Genomic DNA, 23786 nt, shown 5'->3' with positions numbered 1-23786 from the left:
TGGTCCTGTTTGGTTGATCTGGCGCAACCAGTGTGAGGGATCAAAATTGGAGCATTCGAGATTGCCAAACCATGATGTCCCGAATAAATCGGGACACTTGAGGGGTCTGCTGGTGTAGATCTTCATTCACCCTTTCTTCGTTGGTGGAGGGAGCTGCAGTTCGTCTCAGGTGCCAAAATGTCTTGGTTTGGCCATGGGCAAGAAGTAGTAGTTACATAAAGGCTAGTGACAGAAGGGAGAGCTGGCCCATACAATGAAATATTTTAATGTAGCTAGATTTGGGCACAAGCCTATCCCATCACCATCACCTCCAAAGGAAAACATAAAATAAAATGGAGGAGATAACAAAGTTTAATGAAGACAAGACTGTGTGTTTAGTGGGCACAGAATTCTGACTGGTTCTGCAAGAAGGGGCGAGCAGAACTGGGGGAGAGGGCGGAAGGGAGTGCTGGGACACAGTAACATTTTATTGCAGAGCGCCCACTTGTATATACTAATAAAAGGAGTCCCTTGAGGGCTAAGTCCAGTCAAAGATGACTATGGGGTACGGTGCTCATCTTGCTTTTCAGGCCAAGGGAGCCGGCGTTTTCTACAGATAGCTTTCTGGGTCATGTGGCCAGCATGACTAAACCACTACCGGCGCATGGAGGACTGTGACAAGTGCCAGACCACACGGAAACACCATTTACCTTCCTCTTGCAGCAGTGCCTATTTATCTACTTGCACTGGCATACTTGTACTGTTAGGTTGGCAGAAGCTGGGACAGAGCAATGGGAGCTCACTCCGTCGCAGGGATTCTAACCGCCAACCTTCCGATCAGCAAGCCCAAGAGGCTGAGTGGTTTAGACCACAGTACCACTAATACTGAACTCAGGTGATGGCTATGAAGCCAAAGGAGAGCAACATAAGAGAGGTATAACAAGCTTCAACGAACTCAAGTTTTACAAAGGAGGGCAAATTTTTTAAAGGGAAAAATACTATGTGGTGCAAAAAAAACAACACAAAAAACCTCCAGAGCCCACATTCAGATGAGGACTAGGTTTGTGAGGGAGTAGGGAAATTGTGGTGGTGGAGATGGAATAGGCTGTTGCCAAAGAAGGCACAGCTGACCATGACCACCTAACACTGTGACATATCATTGCAGGTCTCATTTGTAAGATCCTAATTCCAAACATTTGCCCCAAGCTATACTGATTACTGAAATTAATTTGTTGAACCTGGCAAATTAACATTTCAGTTGCTGGAAGTTACCTGATCTGTGGGAAACATGGTTGTGTGTGACCAAAGTTGGTGTGACCAAGCTTACAAATCTGGACTCTTGAGCTTACTGACAGTTGCCAGGCAGCAAACCCCAGTGATTTCTAGAAAACTCCAAACAGATTTAATTGCCTTAGCATCTTCTGGTGGGTCTTCTCATGGTTGCTGAACTCAAGGGCGAATACAATCACAGCAGCTCCTTAACAGTTCTGATCAGGTTTCTGTGAGTTTAGTGATATGTTTCTTAAAACATAATTTGAGGCTTTTAAAATACAGCAATGGTGCCTCTTGACCTTTTTAAAAAATCACACGGAGCAGAAGGTGGAGGGAAATGTTTATTTACACTGTTAAATCCCCTGTTCCTTCCTAGACCCGGTAGTTCTTTTTGCAACGGGGAAATCATGCATGTCGCTTCCATTCTCCAAACAAGAGCCAGACAGGGCTACTTGAGCTGAAGAAACAATGACCTCCAGTCTATCCTATGCTTGAGCGATAAACAACAACGGAGGCCTCTTGACAAACTCTGACATGAAGAGTAGGATCTCGCCGCTCAATATGTCTCCTGAACATAAGTTAGAAAAAGAAAAGATCATCTTGTAAACAATTAATTAATGTTTGCCATGAATTATCATTTTTTACTTCCTCCTCGAGAGGCTCAAAAGGGAATAAAAAAACGCATTTTTGCAGGTGGTGGCATTCAAACGAAGGGCAATCAAATGTTTGAGAGCAGTGGCACAGCGCTTTGAGTCTCTAGCAGTGAATGATGCTAGGATTAGAGCACAGCAGGGGGTTGAGGGCTTCAGGTGTGAAGCTTAATGTTTGTGATCAGCAAAAAAAAAGTCTTGAATTTATCTAAACTGCTCTTCTGCTAACAGTACTTCTAGCACATAAATGTTCTGAAAGTGGCAAGTGTTCTCATTGCTCTTCTAAAGGCAAACATGATCTGCATTTGAAAGGCGCATCCCTCTTGCCTAATTTAGAATGTGCATCACAAAGAGTTAGATGATGACCCAAAAACAGATCTCAGACACACACACTCCAGGCATATAATTCAATTTTATATAGGTGTGTGCATTTGTAAGAATAGCTAGCAGTATATATTGTTATACGATCAAAGCTGAGTACTTTTAAATGTATATCTATGCACACTATCCCACTTATAACATAGCTAAGTTCTCCTCCACGGCCTTTTCAGCTTGCATGTTATTTAGAAGCACTCGTCTTAAGAATGCCATTCCAGCTTATGGGAACTCAATTCTGTTCAATGGTAGAGATGGAAGGGTCATCTAGTCCAACCCCAGGCAATGCAGGAATCACAGCTAAAAAAAAAAAGACAAATGGGCACACCACCCTGTTTCAAAACCTCCAATGAAGGGGGGCCCATCACCTTCTGGGGCAGTGCATTCCACTGCTGAACAGCTCACTGTCAGAAAGTTCTTCCTAATATTCAGTCAGAATTTCTTTTCTTCTAACTTGAATCTATTGGAATCTTATTTCTTCACTCACCCCTTCTTCCCTGGCAGAGAGAAGGAGCCCCATTTTGTGGTTTGCCTCAAGTGGCTAAATGCCTTGGGCCGGATCTACCTTGTGTACAAATGGAGCTCCTCTCTCCATTGAAGTTAATGGCAGTCTATGCCTGCACAGTCTCTGTATGAACACAGGGAAATGTATGGGGCTCTTGATCAGGAACTTTGGCTGTAATCCATGAAACAATTAGATCGGCGTACAGTACTTGCACTTCAGTGTAATTTAAGTATGAGAGATCTGGCTTGTTAGGTCAAATAAGCCAGGAAACTAAATACGCCTCTGCTGGTTCGTAAGCAGGAAAGAATGCTGTGATGACTGGACTTCAGATAGTTTCTTGATCCAACCATGTTGCATTGAAATAAATCTCAATGATTTAATTTGGATCCATATCTAAGTTGGCGTGCTTGGAATTGCGGCCCGAATGCATTTAGAAAAGGGGTTGCCATGCTGCTCCTTAATTTTTGCACACTTAGATTGACTTGTGGTACTGTTATCACATCCTTGCAATGCCAGTTTGTCTCCCTGTTTAGCAGTGCCACAATGATGAAGAACTTGGTACAGATCCCCATTTCTTTCATATGTTAGCAAGGGTTAGGATCAAGCTGTAATTCTTGATGTTCAGCAGTGTTTGGACTGTTTATTTCTTTATATATTATTTCATGAAACTGATACTCCACTTGATTGGAAAAACCTCAGAGAAGTTTACAATAAGACAAAATCATAAAATCGGGGAGGGGGGATTACAGTGAATTAAAACAAACAAGAAGTTAAAATACAAAACCAGATTAAAACTCACACCAGCATTTCTAAGCATCTAAACAAGATTTTTTTTTTAGCAGGCATCAAAAAGAATACAGTGAAGGCACCTGCTACATATCAATTGGTAGGAAGTTCCAAAGTGTAGATACTGCCAAACTCAGTGATCGAGTTCTTACAAATGTTTGAAAATAGCCCTGATGAACACTGTCCATTGTTAATGTAATTTAGGATTGCACTTTATCCCTTTGGACCAATTTGTCCCCATCCTCCAATGAGACATGCAGTGCCAGCCTATACTTGTCTACTCAGAAGTAAGCCCCATTGAATTCAATGGGACTTACACCCAACTATATAAGTATAGGATTGCAGCCTTAGTGCTGCAATCTGTACGCCCTCCTCCTCATCTTAATCGATAATAAATTTATTATTTAGTAATAACCCAGTTATTACTATCAGTAATAATTAATTAATGTATTATTTACCCATTGGATTTCTAAACATCTTGCCAATCTGAGTCCTTGTCTTGAGAATGAAGATGACACAATGCTTCCCAGATTATTTATCTGCAGTGATGGAATTTCCACTAAATATACTTGACATCACAGCCTAAGGCAACTTCATGCTCCAGATGTTCAAACTTAGGAAATGTGTTCTAGTAAGGATAATAAAACTGCCCAGTTCCTTGATTGCTGGGCTGAGCTTCCACAATTCCCACTGAAATGGGTAGGGTTGTATTAGTGAAGACCAAGGATCTCAACAGTTGACCTAACACTTCTTTAAAAATATTAGGCATGCCTGGGCAATTAGATCTTTGCAAATTCCTATACAAAATAATTTGCTCATGGACTTGATCTCTGTGACTAATGTGCAGATCAGAACTTAGCCAGTCAACAGAATCCGCCCTTCTTCAAATGTTGCATCATGGCTCTTCACAATTTAAGCAACTCAAAACACACAACAAAATATGTATTTTGAGAGAAAATGCACAGTTAATTATGTGTTAAAGTGTCTATTTTGAGGGGAGAACAGATTAATGAGCAAAAGGAACAGAACTAAATGATGGGTAAAAATATGTGAAAGTGATATGGATGCAAAATAATCAGGTTTTCTATCCCAAGCATGTATATCACACTGGACACTAATTATTTAATAGTGGGATTAAAGTCACTAACATCAGAATCCTCCATGCGTTTGTTTAGAAATAAGTCCCTGGAACTTACTCCCAAGTAAGTGTGTATCGGATTGCAGCCTAATGCGTTGGTCTCAAATGCACTTACATCCAACTTTTTCTTTCTTTTTGTGTTAATTCAAATACTACTTGCAGAAGCTAAAATGTGAAGAAAAAGAACAGGTGACAGAAGGTGTGCGTTCTCTTCCTCTCCTTTTATTTCCCGGCGGCTGATATTAATTTCTCACTTAAATAATGGCGCAATTACAGCAAAGAGCCCATGACTCTCCTTTGCGTGGAAAGGGAAAGCCGCTTTCCCTGCTGCAGCTCGCCCTGCTGTTGTGCTGGAGCCTGCCTACAGCCTGAGAGGGATGCTGCACTGAGCCCTGGAACCAGTCAGCTGCTGTTTGAACTAAGCCCTGACTGCAAAATCAAAAGTGGGCCTAGAGAAAGCTGTAAACAGTGTGCAATGAGCCTTCTGAAGGCAGCTGATGCCTCATTTGGGGTGACATGTTGTGGCTGATGAGTGTGGATGATGTGGGGTTTTCGATAAGTGCCTCATCAGTATCCTCATCATGATCGTGTTGCTCAGCCACGGCGTGTGCCCTGACTTGATTGTAATTGCTCGAATCTGCTCCTGCTGCTCAGGAGCGCACAGTAATATGCAATAAAACAGCAAGAAGCGAATGTTAACCATCTGAGTTCTGACACGGCTGTTTTGCAGTTCAAGCTCTCTAGACGGATGGAGGGATGGATGGATGGATAGATAGATAGATCTTGTCTACCTGCATTTTCAGATGCATCTCTATAGAACACATGCCACATACATATATATATAACTTGTGCATCAGATTAATGCATTCTTGTGGCTATATGTATTTAAAATGACGGAAAACAACATCAAGGTACTTTTACAGAGGCAAGGTGTCTTTATAAAATAAAGGGAGGTCCTTAAGTCCATTGATTTAAAATTCATTGCAGCCTTTGCCATCTTGCAGCCCTCTGGAAGTTTTGGACTACAACTCCCATCAGCCTCAGCCAACTAAGCTCGGCAAGCTGGGGCTGTTGGGAGTTGTAGTCTAAAACATCCAGCAGGTTGGCCAAGGTTGATCTGTTGTATTTACTTATATTTTAACTGATCAGCAACTCTCTTATGCAATTGTATCTGCATGCAATGCTATAATTAAAAATACATATCAGCACCTACCAAGTTTTTAATGCATACTTAGTCCAGATTGTGTCCCAGTATATTCAGTGGAGGTTACTCCCATGTAAGTGTGGCTCTGGCTCCAGCCTACTTGGAAGTAAGTTGCACAGAACTCATTGTGGGTAAGTAAACATGATCGGGCTGTTAGTGTAACTTAGTTCTTTCAAAAGTATAGTGGTATTTCGGGTTAAGTACTTAATTCGTTCCGGAGGTCTGTACTTAACCTGAAACTGTTCTTAACCTGAAGCACCACTTTAGCTAATGGGGCCTCCTGCTGCCACTGCACCGCCGGAGCACGATTTCTGTTCTTATCCTGAAGCAAATCTTAACCTGAGGTAATATTTCTGGGTTAGCAGAGTCCGTAACCTGAAGCGTATGTAACCTGAAGCATATGTAACCCGAGGCACCACTGTATAGGAAATTACTTTTCTCTTTTTAATTTATTGGAACGAACATGCTTTGAATGAGGAGGAAATCTCCTGGGGAGGAAAACTGGTTTTCTTGCAAAGTCTGTAAGAAATTCTTCAGTGTTGGCAGCTGTGAAAAGGTGAATTCTGATTAGCGTACAATATCAAAGAGAATTGAAAACAAAACTGCCAATATCATGCAATGTCTTTTTACAAATCTGTGGTGCAGCCACAAGTGAAATATTGGGTACAATTCACCACGTCTCAAGAAGGATATTACAAAACTGGAAAAGCTCAGTAAAGGGCAAGCAAAATGATCATGGGGCTGGCAAAACTCACTATATATTTTTAGTTTGGAAAACAGGGATGTAAGAGGCATCATATAGAGGTGTATAACATTCTGCATGGTTTGGAGAAAGTGGTTATTGAGAAGTTCTACCTCTCTCATAATAATAGAACATGGGATTATCCAATGAAGCTGAACCAGGGAAACTTCAGGACATAGTGCACAGCTAAACTATGGAATTCACTAATCCAAAATGTAGGTGGTTTTATACAAGGAAATCAAACAAATTCAGTGGCTTCTATGATAGCCATATGTCCAAATCCACAGAGGACAATTCTCCATTTGAAGGGTTATCACAGTGCTCTATTTGAAGGTGTCCTTTATTTGAATGGCTGTCTGGTCCAAGTCCAGTTTAAAGATAAGTAGTAGGGTATGTCCACATTGCCATTTACTCCTGCTCCACTGCATTCCCACCACTGGTGTCTGAAGTAGTCTACACATGACATTGGCTGCAATCAGTGCTTTTTTTCTTTAAAAAAATGTTTAGGGGTACTCTCATTTTGACTCAAGAAAAACACCATTTTATAGTTCAAATCGACAAAAACAAATACAAAGTACAAAGAGTCATAAAATATTTAGGGGTATGCGTACCCCTGTGTCCCCCTGCCCTGGAAAAAGCACTAGCTGCAATCCAGCGGTATCCTGCTCCTTGATGATGCATTTCCCTGCAAACCAACTTCCATCTGATGTGACAAGACAAGTTGTGGTTAAGGTGAGGTGTGTACAGTTCAAGAAGCCTTTGCACATGAGCAGATGACAGCTTCCTTGCAGAGGAATTTGGGAGGTTGCAGGCGTGGGCACACGCACTCCCCGTTTCTGGTGTGTTCAAAAATATGTATAATCTGTGTGTTCTCTTTTTTCGTAATGCACTTCCTCTGTTTTTGGTGATGTGTCTTCTTAATGACTGCTAGCTGTCATGACTATAGACTATTGGACACTACATGCCTCTGAATGCCAGTGCTGGGGAGAAGTCGTGGAGCAGTACTGTTGCCCTTATGCCTTGTTTATGGGCTTCCCAGAGGCATCTGGTGGGCCATTGTGGAAAATAGGATGCTGGACAGATCCAGAAGGGCACTCCTCATGTTCTATAAAGGTATTATCTGGAAATAATTGTTTTAAACTGTGTTTGCTGTAACAGGTTCTGTCCATGATCTGTGGCATTCAGTGAACAAACCTGCAAGAAAGAAGAGCTTTTTCGCTGGCTAGGTTCAATTATAATCCTTCTAACCTCCTTTGGGGTAGGTTTGCGGGTATGGCGGAAGGAGAGAGGATCTGCCCATGCGATGCCCACCTGGTGGAAACTCTAGCTCACATGGCCCTTAAATGTAAAATGTATGATGATCTCCGCCAACAATTTCTAGACCATCTATGTATTCCAACATGGAAACCAGAGACAGAGGTAATACGCTTCTTATTACAGGGGAGAGACCAGGAGCTCACCAAGACAGTAGCTAAGTTCCTCTATTTGACTTTTTGTTGCCGAAGTACAATACAGGATGCTTCCCTTGCTGGAGACTCACAGAGATGAAATAGATTGTTTGCCTCTTCTTCCCTTTGGCAAATGACTGTACTGTTGAAATGGCGATGAGATCGCACTGGCCTATTTATTCTGAATGTTTGTATGAGATGCTAATAAAGGTTTGATGATGAAATAAGGCAAACTTTATTGCCACCATTGCATATAAGTAGAGCCTCATGGGAAAAAGCAGCCTGTGGGTGAAAACTGGGGGGGGGGGGGGAGTTGTAGTGGGATAGGAGAAAGGGTTAAGCAACTTTTTCTCTCCCCTCCTCTGCTACTCAGTTCAAAGACATTCCCCATTCCTTTAAAAATGGTTGTTGGGCATATAATTAGCCCCCCTAGTCATGTGTACAGACAGGAAAGGAAAACATATGAGGCGAAAGTTATTTGAGGGTCAAATTAGACATGATGTTATTCATCACTTTAGCCCTTGTATGACTGATTCCCCCTACTACTCTATAAATAACTGGCACATAAGTCCTCTGAGTTGGATTGGGACCATGGAGGAAAGCACCCATTACTGCATCAGCCACACAAAAGCAAAAGGCATGAGTAACATAATGCTTGGCCTTAATAAATGTGGAGTGTGGGTGTGAGAGAAAGACTTCATTCAGCATCACACAGTACCATTAAATACATTTGTGTAAATAGAGCTGTGATCAAGTGCCTTTTTTGCACAATTGCAGAAATCACGACACAAAAGTATTTTATGTGCAATCCTGTACATGTCAACTCAGAAGTAAGTTCCATTGAGTTCAATAGATGTAACCCGTGGGTCTCTAGGAAGAGGGCTTTGCCGCTGGGTGGAATGGCTGTGTACAGAGAAAGTTCCGGAAGTGAAGGAATGAAAGACCAGTGGATAAAGATCCCACTGGTTGGTGGAAAATAAGAAACTATGGAGTAAATTTTGTTGGTTATGCTTTCAGCAAATTACAATGGTAATTAAATTATATGATGTGAACATTTCAAATAGTTGGTGGGATTCAACTAAGGAGTCCTGATAGTTTATTTATTTGTTTGTTTGTTTCATAAAATGTATATACTGCTTGATTGTGGAAAAAATCATCAAAGAGGTTTGTCGTTGCTGACATCCGTCTGTCTTGAGAGACAATGGAATGTGCCTCTGGGGGTGAAGTCAGACTAATGGAGAATCACAAAGCAGTTTACAAAACATAAAACAAGAAAATCAAAGAAAAATTACAACCCTACTTTAAAACATACAAAAGTTAAAATACTGAAGCAGATTAAAATTGCCTCAATTTTCTAAGAATCTGGCTGAAGCCTGTGCAAGGATTTCCATTAGCACAAGAAGGCTTTCTCTGCTATCCTCCCCCAAACCTCTACTTCCCAAAATTGTTTTCAGGAGGTAAGGAGAAGCCCCAGAAAACCACATGTAAAGAGTGCTTTCACTGACAAACAATTGCTGTGGTGCTACAGTGAATCCATTCTATTGCAAATATTGCTTATATTGATGTGATTGGGCTTGGCTCCAGTTCATGGTGCAAGCACCAACTGAGTGTTGTAAGCAGCAATAGCCATGATTGTGGAAAAAATATACCAAGGGAGAGAGGCTGATTTGAACCATATTGCTAAAATATTAAAACAACAACAACGGTGCAAGCCAAGTCATTTAGCATGAATCACCTATGTATTACAAATATTGTATTGTGAAAGTATTACAAATATATATTATGTATGTATTACACATATCATGATGTTTAAAGGAAAAAGCTATGACAAGTGTCTATTGAACACTGGCCCTCTGTTTCTAAAATGTGTAAATGTATAGCTTGTCAAATACTGACCCTGTGCCACTTGAGCTTTGCCACTCATTTCGATTATTCCACATGAAATTTCAATAGCCGAGGAGATCTTTGGTACAGATAAGCAGCAACACAATTATATCAGCCAAAGCTGTTGACACAGAGTCAGCAATGAAGAAACTGCCAGTTACCCATAATAGATAAACACACCAATCCTAGACACATTTGTTCAGAACTAACAGCATAATCCTATGCATGTTTATGAGAAGCCCTTTCTATTGTGTTCAGTGGGGCTTACTCTCAGGCAAGTGTGCAAAGCACTGTTATCATTGAGTTTGATAGCAATGCCTATTCCAAAACATCTCTTCACTCTTTGTTTTTTTTAAAAATAATTGGTCTTCTTATTGCATACTCAATTTTAAGCAGCGGGAGGATGGGTAGGTACAGCTGAATGGCAACCCACTCTGCAACCATAAGAATAGCTTGGCCAGGTATCTGTGACTCCCAGGGACCTAAATCTGTTGGTGAAATTCTAAGACACACACAGTGGAGCTTACCTTCATCTCTGCCTCTCTGTAGCCCTTCTGCCACACCCAAATCTGCTTCAGTGGGTTGGGGAAACCTCCACAGCAGACGGCAGATGCATGGGGGTGGGGAGAGCTGGAGGAAGAAGAGCAGCAGAAGAAGAAGAGTTTGGATTTGATATCCCGCTTTATCGCTACCCGAAGGAGTCTCAAAGAGGCTAACATTCTCCTTTCCCTTCCTCCCCCACAACAAACACTCTGTGAGGTGAGTGGGGCTGAGAGACTTCAGAGAAGTGTGAGTGGCCCAAGGTCACCCAGCAGCTGCATGTGGAGGAGCGGAGACACGATCCCAGTTCACCAGATTACGAGTCTACCGCACCCCCCTTCCTACGCCACTGGCTACTAGTCAGTGTAGAACAATATCATTTGTCTAATAATAATAATAATAATAATAATTACTTATATCCCACCCTCCCCAGCAGAAGCCGCGCTCAGAACGGCTAACAACAGTAAAATAATACAGCATTCTAAAATCAATTCATTATAAAATCAGTTCAAATCAAATTAATGGCAACCATTGAGCTAAAGTTCTGTGAGGATTACCTTACTTATTTCCTCCTCCCCGCCCTTTTTAATATGTGGTATAAGTTCTTTTTTTTTTTATTTCCCTCCAATGTTAAAGCAGTCAAAGGCCTGGTGGAACAGCTGTGTCTTGCAGGCCCTGTGGAAAGATGTCAAGTCCCTCAGGGCCCTAGTCTCTTGTCACAGAGCGTTCCATGAGATCGAAGCCATGGCCGAAAAAGCCCTGGCTCTGGTTGAAGCCAGCCTAACCTCCCTGTGGCCCGGGACCTCCAAGTTGTTTTTGTTTGAAGACTGTAAGGTCCTCCGTGGGACATACCAGGAGAGGCAGTCCCATAGGTACGAGGGTCCTAGGCTGTATAGGGCTTTAAAGGTTAAAACCAGCACCTTAAACCTGATCCTGTACTCCACCGGGAGCCAGTGCAGCTGGTATAGCACTGGGTGAATGTGACCCCGCAGCGAGGACCCCGTAAGGAGTCTCGTTGTGGCCTTCTGCACCCCCTGATTCAGTATAGGCCAGCTTCCTGTAAACTCAATACACAAGTTAACTAGTCTGACCAGATTTAAGGAGGAAAGGTCTTCTGTACCTAGGAAAGTCATGCCAGATACAGTACAATGAACAGAGATTTCAGTGTGTGGGGACAGGTGTGAGTGCAGAGTTCTAAAACCTGCCTCTAGATACATTGAGGTGTAATTGTACCAAGAAACCCAGCAATGCATTACTTTATGTGAATGTTTTTCCCCTTTCATTCCTCAGAAAAAAGAACAATGTCATTCGTGGTCAAAGAATCACCCTCCTCTTTTTTTTTAGAACAGGGGCAGGAAACCTGTGGCCCTCATGGACCACAACTCTTATCACCAGAGAGGGCTGAGAGAGGACTGTGATTAAGCTGTATACAAATTGCTGAGGGGGGAGGGAATAAATCCCTGGACATTGGCTATGCTGGCTGGGGCTGTTGAGAGATGTCATCTGAAAACACCTGGAGGACAACAGGTGCTTCATCCCTGTTTTAAAAACAAAGCAGTTCTAGCCATTGGCATAGATACCTAGCACAAACACCCATTCCATTGTCAGTGTGAAGAAACACAGAGGGTGGAATTCAACATTGCAACATCATATAATGTTGCACTATTACATTTGTTCCATCAGCACAAGTATTTCTGTGATCTCCCTCTCCTTTCCTCACAGGCTGTTCTCAGGGTCATCCTGACCCAGTCCCTGATGTGGGGGGCACAGAGGAGGCGAGGGAGGAGCGCCAGTTGCGCTAGCAGGACTCGTAGCACTGGTTCCCTCTAGTGCACCAGTTTGGTTGAATCTGGCCCATGAGAAGCCAGAAATCAAAATGTTTATGAGGAGTAATCTAATGGGGCCTGCAACATGGGGCAGAGGAGTGACTGAATTCATGTATAGTTGAAATGGAACCCCTATACTTTTTAATATACATTTTTTTAAAAAAAAGATTGAAATATTGACAAAGAAGAGGATATTTTGGACTCGAATGCTGCCTTGCTGTGGGGAGCAAGCCTCTCTTGGGATGTAATGCTTTGAATGCTCTCCAAAGTAGGCCCAGGTGTAAATATGTGTAAAATAAGCCCATTCCCTCTACCATTCCTCAGATGAAGATAGGGACATTCCTCACTGCCCACCCAACTGACCCTCGTCGACCTCCCCATTCCCCTCCCCCACAGAGCATTTCCTATCAGAAGAAGGATAAGTGCTGCCACCGCTACCCCAACAAGACACAGCACACAAGCCCTCCACCGTCCTGAGAAAGCCCCCCCCCCTGAGTCCATATTCTATGCTATGCTATGCTATGCTATGCTATGCTATGCTATGCTATGCTATTCTTTGGTAGATATACAAAAAGAAAAAACATACACCAATAAATAAATTTTAGAAAGGGGCAAGATTAGACACAGACACACAAAGCATTTTTTAAAATAAAAAAAATCAAGACTGCTTGCGCTCTGCTCCACTCCCATTTTCTTCCCCTCCTGCCCTGCCCTTTGCCTGCCCCTCAGAACTGGTGCATCATGTGGAGTTGGGCCTCAGTGGCGGTAACCTTTCTTCCTCCTCTCCTCCTCTCCAGCATCTGCTATAAGCTGTCCAAGGGAGGAGGCCAGCGGCGGCCATGGAGAGGCTATGGAGAGACAACAGGATGTTCCCTGGCAGCTACAGCTGTTGCAGCTGCCATAATTCAAGACAATTGCCGGCTCCTCCTCCCTGAGCTCAGCTACGGCAGCACTGGCAGGTGAAATAGGGACGTTCTGGGATCAAATCAGAAGCCAGGGTGGCCTTTCGTAATTCCAGGACTGTCCCTGGGAAATCAGGACACTTGGAAGGCAAGTAAGCCATATTTCTTAAAAACACAAGTCTCCACTGTGCTTTGTTTCCCAATGGAAACACAACCCTGAATGAAGGGGAGCAGAAAAGACTATTTATGTATGTGACCATGGCTGTGCGGATGTTATTGGCCCAGAGATAGAAAGAAGATAAAGTCCCCATCAGAGAAAAAAGGCAGATCAAATGGATGGATTGTGCTGAAATGGCTAAAGTGACTGGAAGAATCAGAAATCAGGGAGACCAAAATTTTAATAAGGATTTGGGGGGGGGGGATTTATAACTTATCTTAAAGACCATTGTAAACAGTTAAAATCATTAGTAGGATTGGAATATCGCTTGTAGCTTAATGGTGAATTCGGGAGACAATGGAGAGATAAAAGATCTGGATTATTATAAAAGATGCAGGAGGAAATGATTAACAATAGGACCCACAAAGCGGAGGAGGGAAGTCCAAGAGATTCCTTGGAATCTTGTTTACAGACATGTGACTGTAAAATTTTAATCTGAAAACTATATATATATAGTTATATATATATAGTTATAGTTATTGTTATATATATATATATATATATATATATATATATATATATATAAGAAGAAGAAGAGTTGCATGTGCATGTGGAGGAGTGGAGACGTGAACCCGGTTCCCCAGATTACGAATCTACCACTCTTAACCATATGAAACACAACCCTGAGTGCGTGGAACACCCCTGGAATCTTGCTACTGCTCAGCAGAGATTGGGAGTGGCGCACAACCTCTCTAACCATACATAAAACCTGGACTTCTTCCAAGTAAATATGGTTGCCAGGAACACGTTGTGGGAAATAAGTGATTTAGGGGTTGGTTGGTGATAGCCTACCAAGGAATAGTTTACCGTCCTGTGATCGTCAGATGAAGGGCGGTATAGAAATATAATAAATAACAATAACAATAGTTTACCATCAACACACTTCCATCTCACATGATACAACCTACGTTTAGATGTGAATATGAGTGAAAGTGTTGCCTGATTCTTACAGGCTCCAGGGAAGGGGAAGTAAATCAGCCAAAGTTTTGCCAGTAACAAAAACACACACACGAAAAACCTTTACTGTCTCTTCCAGCTCAGCTCAAGACTTTAGCTGAAAATTAGAGGCAGCAGACTGCATAATGTTTCTCTGCTATCCTCACTAAATTTGAACTGAACATCCATCAATACAGACTATCTGAAACAGAGGGCACCGTGGGGGAAGCATAATAGAAGTTAGAGTAAGGAAACTCGGAACATATCTCCAGATGGAGAAAGGGAATGCAAAATTAAATTCTTGATGTGAAAAGGGGGACAATGAACCTTTCTGTATGAGATGCTGTTAGAGAGGAATTCAATTTATCTGCTTTCTTTCTCTTATATATATATATATATGGCAGGGGAGAGGGCTCTACTGAAATAGCCTGAAAGCCTTTTATTACTTATTTCCTCCTCCCCGCCCTTTTTAATATGTGGTATAAGTTCTTTTTTTTATTATTTCCCTCCAATGTTAAAGCAGTTCCCATTTTTCTGTTTGTTTCGGACACCTAGCTGTGACCAACAATACCTCCCATTGAATCAGTTCTTTCATCTATTCAGCTTCTTTTATTCCCTTCATCTCATCTCCCCCTTCACCAGCTTACCTCTCATTAACCCTCGGGGTTCCAAACACATTGTATCTCTCTTAAAGATACATTTTTTTTATTCAGACATAAGCCATTTCTGCTTGGTGGATTCGGTTTCTGTAATTCTCTAATACAATAGTTAAGTGCACCGCACATACCCTTTACATTGCAATGAACAATAAGCCCATAATTTATACTGGTGCATTGTATACTTCTCAATTGTATACCACTTTTCCCCCCTCTAGGTTAGACAGTGTAAAGAAAACCTTTTCTTCTTCTAACGTAAAATACGTTGTGAGTCCCTGTGTAGAAATATGCTCACCAATAAATTTGGGTTAGCTTACAAAACCCATTGTTTTCAGCATGTTATCTTGCAGAATGATATAGCTGAAGGTTACAAACACCATCATGCTTTCATTTTCAAATTAAGCCAAGAAATTTTGCTGTGTGTTTGTGTGTATCAATGCATTTCTCACTCACATGATATAATGTAGATTTAAATTTATTATGACTGAAATTCTTCACTGTATGCTTTTTGTCACCTGCTAAAGACATTCCTGTTTAGACGAGCCTACTCAGATGTTTAGAAAGTTGAGGTAATCTGTTTTAGCATTTTAACATTGGTATTCTTTAAAGTGTGGTTGTGATTTTCTCTTGATTTCATTGTTTTGCCTTTTTGTATATTTGATTTGTGGTGTTTTTTTGTTACAATCAAGCAGAGTATAAATTTTATTAAATGAATGAATGAAAGATTAGTTCCTTGATGTTTACAGGTGCCAGATTAGGGAAACTTTTGCCAGATATTTAAGTGGAGAATGACTTTACTGTCCCTTCAAGCTCAGTTCTAGAGCTTAGGCTAAAATCAGAGGCAACAGGGCATATCATATTTCACTGTTAATCTCCCTAAAACTTTTAATTGATTAATGAATTTTGGCTGTGGGTAGAAGTAAGGATGGAGGGATCTGTCAGCTTTGGTCCTCTCACATGTCTCATTTTTCCAATTTTAAATTCAGGTCTTCAGAAATCTGTTGGTGTGTTTTTTCATCATCCTGAAAATTCCTCAGCATTTTACTGCAAATTTCTCCAAATGAACATATTTTTGTGTGCAGTTTTGACAAATGTACATTTTTTTTTGCAAGCCATTTCCCCTAATATGATGCATTTTTGCATGTTATTTTCACTAATATATTCATTTTTACACACTGTTATATCTCATATATGTATTTTTGTAAAAACTGGTTGAAGAACTGCATTACAAAATTCGGATAAGTGCAAATTTTGAAGGACGGCTGTGTTCCAGTTCTCATATTGTTTCAGAAACTGCAAATTTGTTAGATTTGGCTTTAAAACGCTAACTGCATCTAATTTCTCCCCCATCGCTACATGGATGCAAGCACTGTCCCTAGATGAACAGGAGGTGCACCCACTTGGAAAGAGTAGAGGGATATAGAGTATCTGTTTCTCAGAGGCCAGGTGTGCTCAGGCTTCACTGCTGCTTAGTCAACAGATCTACTAGAAATGGTAGACCAGTTCTCTTAATGTTCATTTGAGTATTTTACTTCCCTCCCCTTCAGATGTTTCTGTGAAAGTCCATGCCCTGCCACAATCTGCCTTTGAAAGTCCCCTTGGTTCGATGCTGGAATGAAGTTATATGGCTTTAGCAGAAATGTTATAAAGAATTAAGTAAAAATAGACTGTTAATGGGCTAAAGGGGGAAAAAACCAAGGTTAGATTGTGTTAAGATAAACTATAGGTCAAAAACTGAGAAAGATGAAAAGGATTTGCTGAAATAGCTAACTGAACTAGAATACAAAAAAGGGAGGTGTGAGGAGGTCGTCGAAACAAGTAAATGAAAGACAAGATATGGAAATATGGGATGTGTTTTTAATTGATTCTGATTTTGTTCTTGTTTTTGTTTTGTTAAGATAAGTAGTGTTTTTTGTTTTTTATGTATTGTATTGTATTGTTTTGCTTTGTTTAATCCATATTGCCTATGGATTACTGAAGAGCTCAGGGTGGTTTGTTTGTTAAATTAAAAGATCAGATGGGGACTTCCGGGGGCGGCGCGAACGGCAATGGCGGTCCTCTTCTGAACGGGAGAGGAGGCTCCGCAGGCAACGGGTCGTCCGCTACGGCGAAGCGGAGACCCACTTTGGAAAACCCCAGGCGGCAAGAGCCTGGGGTCTTGAGGCTCGGTGGGCGCCTAGAGCGACCCTCCAAGTGCAGAAGGAACCCCGTAAGGGGCTCCGGAGCGCGGAGGGGGGTTGCGGCGCTGTGAGCTGTTTCACAGCCTGAGGAGCGAAGCCGCGCTGCTACTGTCGGTGAGCGCTGATCCCTTTTCCTGCTAAATTACGGATCCGGACGAAAAAGCAACTAACTTGTGAGTAAAAGACTGAATCACTTGAATTTGAGACCTTAAAAGGGAAACTTAAATTGGCTTGAACTTGGCTGAGAGCGGAGAGACGTGGAAGCAGGAAGTCCGTCTTCCGCAGCCATTGAACTTGAAAAAAAGCAATCAGCTGGAGGAGTGGAGGCTGAAAGAAAGAGACTCTAAGTTTTACAGATCTAAGCATCTATTTGAACTTGCATCTTAAAGTAAAGACTTTAAGTTAAAGATTTGGGATTTCTATTTGCACTTGACTTTCCTCCTCTTATTGGATTACAAATTAGAAGGTGAAACCCAGAGTCAGGAGCTGCCTGAGTACTAAGGGAGCTGTCAGTACTGCAGATTTGGATACTGTATATTGGAACTTGAAACAATCTGAGGGTATTGAGACCTTTTAAATTTGAAACATTCTTTTTGGAGATAAATAAGCACTGTCTGCAACAAAGTGACCATTTATAAACTCTGCTAAACATTTGCATTTGAAGGTTCTTGGACATTAAATTAGACTCTGAAAGACAGATTAAGCTCCCTCTAGAGGATTGGATTATAACAGTGATTTTACATACACTTTTTACTTTCGATTCCCTTGCTGTTTGCTTGCTCTGGACCTTTCCATTCCCATGGGAACAACTCAGTGTGACCTTGACTGACAGATAACGTTGGAATGAGTGGCACAAGAAAAAGAGGGAGAGCTAAACAAACAACTCTAACAACTCTAACCTCAGCCTCACAGACACGCAGATCATCTGTGCCTGCTTTGCCCTCAGAAGTGGAGGGAGAGGGCGAAGCAGAGCAGTTACAACTGGAAGATATGGCCTCAGGAGCATCTGCTTCTGTACTAGACAAAATCTTTGAAAAATTGGAAGCTTTGGACAAGAAAGCAGATGCGCAATCAGCAAAGATTGATAAAAACACAGAATGTTTAAATAAATTAACCACACAAGTGGTACAGAATGCACAAGCAATTGGACAGCTAACGGAGGCCTCAGCAGAAAATCGGAAATTGACTGAGGACACCAGACAAAGATTTGAAAATTTAGAGCAAGAGGTAAGACCACTCACTAAACAAGTTGGGGAACACCAGATTTATCTCTCGATGATAGAACTGCGAAACCGTGAGAACAACTTAAGGATTAGATCACTACAAGAGGCAGAAGAAGGACATCTAACTGAGTTTTTGACCAAAGAATTCTCCAAGTTCTGGAATTTGGAAGAAAAGGACTTTAAAATTGTGTCAGCTTTCAGACTTGGAAGATTTATAAAGAAGGAGAGGCCCAGAGACTGTTTGATAACATTGAGATCAAAGGAGGAAAGGGATAAGATTTTGGGACTACACTTTGTAAAATCACTGGAGGTGTTGGATAGAAGAATTGAAATTTATAAAGATATCCCAAGACTACTGCTTGACCTTAGAACCGCCTATTCTGAACTTGTTAAACTACTAAGGAGCAACGCAATTCCATTCAGGTGGGAATTTCCTCAAGGATTATCTTTTACCTTTAGAGGGAGAAAGGTTAAAGTGAGAACACTGGAAGAGAGAGACAAATTCCTGTCTACACACGGAGAGGACCTTCAAAAAAGAATTGAACTACCTTCTGGGCCTGAGGCAACGCCAATACCAACATCAGCATCTGTGGAACCTGAAGACCCTGAGAAGATACCACCCCTTGAAAAATAACCAGATAGTTCAGGATGTCTCTGCAACTGTTGAGCTGGAATATTAATGGTTGTAACATTCCGGAAAAAAGGAAGAAAATATTTCATATATTAAAAAAAGAACAATTGGACATTATTTGTTTACAAGAAACACATGTGACGAGGCTCCATAGAAAAGTGTTAATAAATAAAAGATTGGGCCAGGAATTTGTATCTTCGGACAAAGTTAAGAAGAGAGGCGTAGTGATATATGCAAAAGAGAGCCTGTCACCCAAATTCCTATTTAAAGATGAACATGGAAGAATTTTGGCTATTGAGATACAATATCAAGGAGAGAAACTGCTGATATTAGGAATTTATGCACCTAATGAAGGGAAATCGGAATTTTACAAGAAGTTGCAGGAGACAATGCTGGACTATCTAGACTACAACAACATCATAATGATGGGAGATATGAATGGGGTCGTATCAACTAACATGGACAAGTCACAAAGTCAAAATGTTACAAAAGACGGCAGACTACCTAAAACCTTTTTTGAAATGATTGACAATATGGATTTGATTGACATTTGGAGGACAAAGAACCCACTAGGAAGAGAGGGAACATTCTTTTCTGAAGCCCAACTGACCTGGACAAGAATCGACCAAATATGGATTTCTAGAGGCCTGGCACCTAAGGTCAGAAAAGTGGAAATCTGCCCAAAGACCTGCTCCGACCACAATGCAGTAAAGATGGATATGACACTATTACCAACTGGATCCTTTAGATGGAAGATGAATGACAATTTGTTTAGAGATCAGGAAATTACCAAGAAGGCCCAAAAAGTTTTGAAGGACTATTTTGAGATAAACATGAATAATATGGTGGAAAAAAGAATAATCTGGGACGCAAGCAAAGCTGTAATGAGAGGATTCTTGATACAACAGAATGCAGTGAAGAAAAGAACACAAAATGAGAAAAAAGATAAGATCTTGGATAAAATAAAAGAATTAGAGAAGAAATTAAGAGTGAATCCGAAGTCACAGCCAACTCTGAGAGAAATTAAACTTTATCAAACACAATATTCTAAATTGATAAATCAGGAAATTGAATGGAAGGTTAAATTAATGAAACAAAAAACGTTTGAGTCGGCGAATAAATGTGGAAAACTGCTAGCTTGGCAGTTGAAGAGAAGACAAAGATTAAATACTGTTACAAACTTAGAGGTTGATGGAAAAAACATCCAGAATCCAGTGGACATTAGAAAGTGTTTCCAGAGATATTTCAAAAAATTATACACCCAAGGGCCGCAAGATGATGTTGAGATTAAACAATTTTTGGCAAAAAACGGATTATCTAAATTGTCACAAGAAAATAGGACAATCCTGAATTCTAAAATAACACGACAGGAGATCGAACAAGCTATCCAGAACATGCAACTTGGCAAATCTCCAGGACCAGATGGGCTGACCTCCAAGTACTATAAGACATTGAAAGACTATTTGATACAACCTTTGATGGAGGTCAGCAATGAAATTATGGAGGGGAGGAGGGCACCGGAGTCGTGGAAGGAAGCGTTTATCACATTAATACCAAAGTCGGAAGCTGAAAAGACACAACTTAAGAACTACCGTCCCATCTCTCTTTTAAATGTGGATTACAAAATATTTGCAGACATTTTGGCAAATAGATTTAAAAAAGTTTTAAATGAAGTAATTCATAAGGACCAGGCTGGCTTTCTCCCAGGAAGACATCTGTTTGCTAATACAAGGAACATTATTGACATTTTGGAACTTTTGCAAACAGATATAAATACAAAAGTAGTTTTAATTTTTATAGATGCGGAGAAGGCCTTTGACAATATCTCCTGGAAATTTATGATGGGAAATTTAAAAGAGATGGGAGTGGGACGGGGTTTTGAGAATGGGATTGAGGCGATATATTCAGAACAGAAAGCTAAACTGATAGTTAATAATGTGGTTACAGAAGAGTTTAAAATTGAAAAAGGGACACGACAAGGTTGCCCTATTTCCCCTTTATTATTTATTTCGGTTCTGGAAGTGCTATTGAACATGATTAGAAGGGATCAGTTGGTGGAAGGAATTCAGGTCGGTCAGAAACAATATAAATTAAAAGCTTTTGCAGATGACCTGGTTTTGACCTTGCAGAAGCCAGAGCCCAGTACGAAAAGAGTATTACAACTGATTAATGACTTTGGTCGGGTGGTTGGATTTAAATTAAATAAACAGAAAACTAAGGTTTTGGGGAAAAACTTGACTAATACAGAGTCAGAACGGTTTCAGAATGAGACGGAACTTAATGTGGTTAAAAAAGTAAAATACCTAGGGGTAAACATAACAGCAAAAAATCTAAGTCTATTTAAGGACAATTATGAAAAATGTTGGACAGAAATTAAGAGAGACTTAGATAGTTGGTCAAAATTGAAACTTTCTTTGTTAGGCCGAATTGCTGCTATCAAGATGAATGTATTGCCAAGGATGTTGTTCTTATTTCAAACACTTCAGGTTTTGGACAAAACGGAGTGCTTTCAGAAGTGGCAGAGAGACATTTCTAAGTTTGTCTGGCAGGGCAAAAAGCCCAGAATTAAGTTTAAGATATTAACCGATGCAAAACAAAGAGGGGGCTTTGCCCTGCCAGACTTAAAGTTGTATTACGAAGCCGCAGCGTTTTGCTGGCTAAAAGACTGGCTACTTCTTGAAGACACTGATGTGTTAGATTTGGAAGGGTTTAACAATACCTTTGGATGGCATGCATATTTATGGTATGACAAGGTTAAAGCAAACAAGGCCTTTAAGAACCATATTGTCAGAAAATCATTGTTTAATGTCTGGACAAAATATAAAGACTTGCTGGAAAATAAAACACCAAGGTGGCTTTCACCTTTGGAAGCCAAGGCCCGAAAAAGACCCAATATGGAGGCTAAATGGCCAAAATATTGGGAAATACTAGAAAAGGATGGAGACAAATGGAAATTGCAGAGTCTGGAGAAAATGAAAGACAAAGTGCGAGATTGGTTACATTACGCTCAGATTAAAGAAGTTTTTAAAAATGATAAGAAACTAGGGTTCCAGGTGGAGAAATCGAAACTAGAAACAGAATTGTTAGAACCAAAGATTAAGGTACTTTCAAGGATGTATAACTTGCTGTTGAAATGGAATACACAAGACGAAACGGTTAAATCGGCTATGATAAGGTGGGCACAGGACATTGGGCATAATATCATGTTTGAGGACTGGGAGAGGTTGTGGAGTAATGGATTGAAATTTACTGCATGTAATGCCCTGAAAGAAAATGTAATGAAAATGATTTATAGATGGTATATGACCCCAGTCAAACTTGCTAAAATTTACCACCTGTCTGATAATAAGTGTTGGAAATGCAAAGAGTGCGAGGGAACGTTCTTCCACCTCTGGTGGACTTGCCCTAAAGTGAAGGCGTTCTGGGAAATGATTTATAATGAACTGAAAAAGGTATTTAAATATACCTTCACTAAGAAACCAGAGGCTTTCCTTTTGGGTATTGTCGGCCAAGGGGTGGCAAAGAAGGACCAGACATTTTTTATGTATGCAACAACAGCAGCAAGGATACTTCTCGCAAAACATTGGAAAACTCAAGATCTACCCACACTGGAAGAATGGCAGATACAACTGATAGACTACATGGAACTGGCTGAAATGACCGGCAGAATCCGTGACCTGGGAGAAGAGAGGATTGAGGAGGACTGGAAGAAATTTAAGAACTATTTACAAAAGTATTGTAACTTGAGTGAATGCTAAATAAGATGCTAGATCAAAATAACTGAGCACCACTAAATTTAGAAGTTTTTAAGAAAATAAGTAAGACTGTGAAATTTAGCTCCTTTTGAGAATTATATGATTATGAAATATAGAAGGGATATAAGAATTTAAATAAGATGATAAATTGCTGACAAAATGTTTCAAAGATGAAAATGGGAGCGGGAGATGTGAGGAAGTCCAAAGAAAATGTGAAAATATGTTAAGATCAATGTTACATTGTTTATCATGTTTATTTTTATTGTAAAATTTAATAAATTGCTTTTAAAAAAAAAAAAAAAGATCAGATGGTATTTTTTATGTTAAAAGTTTAATTTAAGCTTTTTTAAAAAAAGAAAGAAAAAGAAAATCCTACCTTGTTCTGCTTTAACAAAAGTACAAACAAAACCAGAGTTCTTCAGAACTCCACAGGGAGCATTCTAGACAGCCTCACATCATAATGCCTCTCAGAGCCCAGAATTCAGTGGAGTATAGAATTGCAGCCGTGTATAGGATTCGATCTGCGAATAAATTACATTAAAGCAAAAGTTTCATTAAACGTGCATGCCCATCTTCAAACACGTCCCATACAGCAATTCCAATTGCAATGGATATGCCACCTGGAGGAAGAATAGTTTTTTCTCATTGGCGGAAAATGCAACTACTCTGTAATTGAAATGCTACCTCAGTGCATCTGGGCTGAGTATATCAAATAACAACTGTGCATTATGAAGATTACTCTGCCCTTGATTAACCTTAGCTTCTAGAAATACTTTTGGGATTTCAAGAAATACTTTTGGGACCCACTAGAGCCAGTGTGGTGCCTTCAATATGCTGTTGCTCTACATTCTCCATTATCACTGACTATTGGTCACCCTGCCGGGGACAGGGTGTTTGTTTCTGTTTATATAAATTCACAACTTCTGATGCTGCTGTT

General features: G+C 40.6%; 1 long non-coding RNA gene across 7 annotated transcripts; it reads right to left on the bottom strand.

Annotated features, from left to right (window-relative positions):
- Positions 1–1579: 1579 nt before the first annotated feature.
- On the bottom strand, positions 1580–23333 carry LOC308462429. 7 transcript variants are annotated; one of them, XR_013979148.1, is made up of 4 exons: positions 23226–23333; positions 10511–10613; positions 5919–6008; positions 1580–1819 (listed from the first exon to the last, which is right to left on the bottom strand). It is a non-coding gene; the product is annotated as an uncharacterized lncRNA (long non-coding RNA). The 7 variants fall into 7 exon arrangements; XR_013979149.1 differs by having other exon boundaries at positions 5919–6005; XR_013979152.1 differs by lacking the exons at positions 5919–6008; positions 23226–23333 and adding exons at positions 6373–6455; positions 12788–12816.
- Between the last annotated feature and the right edge of the window lie 453 nt (positions 23334–23786).

Source organism: Podarcis pityusensis (assembly GCF_964106645.2).
Source record: "Podarcis pityusensis genome assembly, chromosome: 1".
NCBI lineage: Eukaryota > Metazoa > Chordata > Lepidosauria > Squamata > Lacertidae > Podarcis > Podarcis pityusensis.
This window is presented reverse-complemented; position numbering and strand designations above follow the sequence as displayed.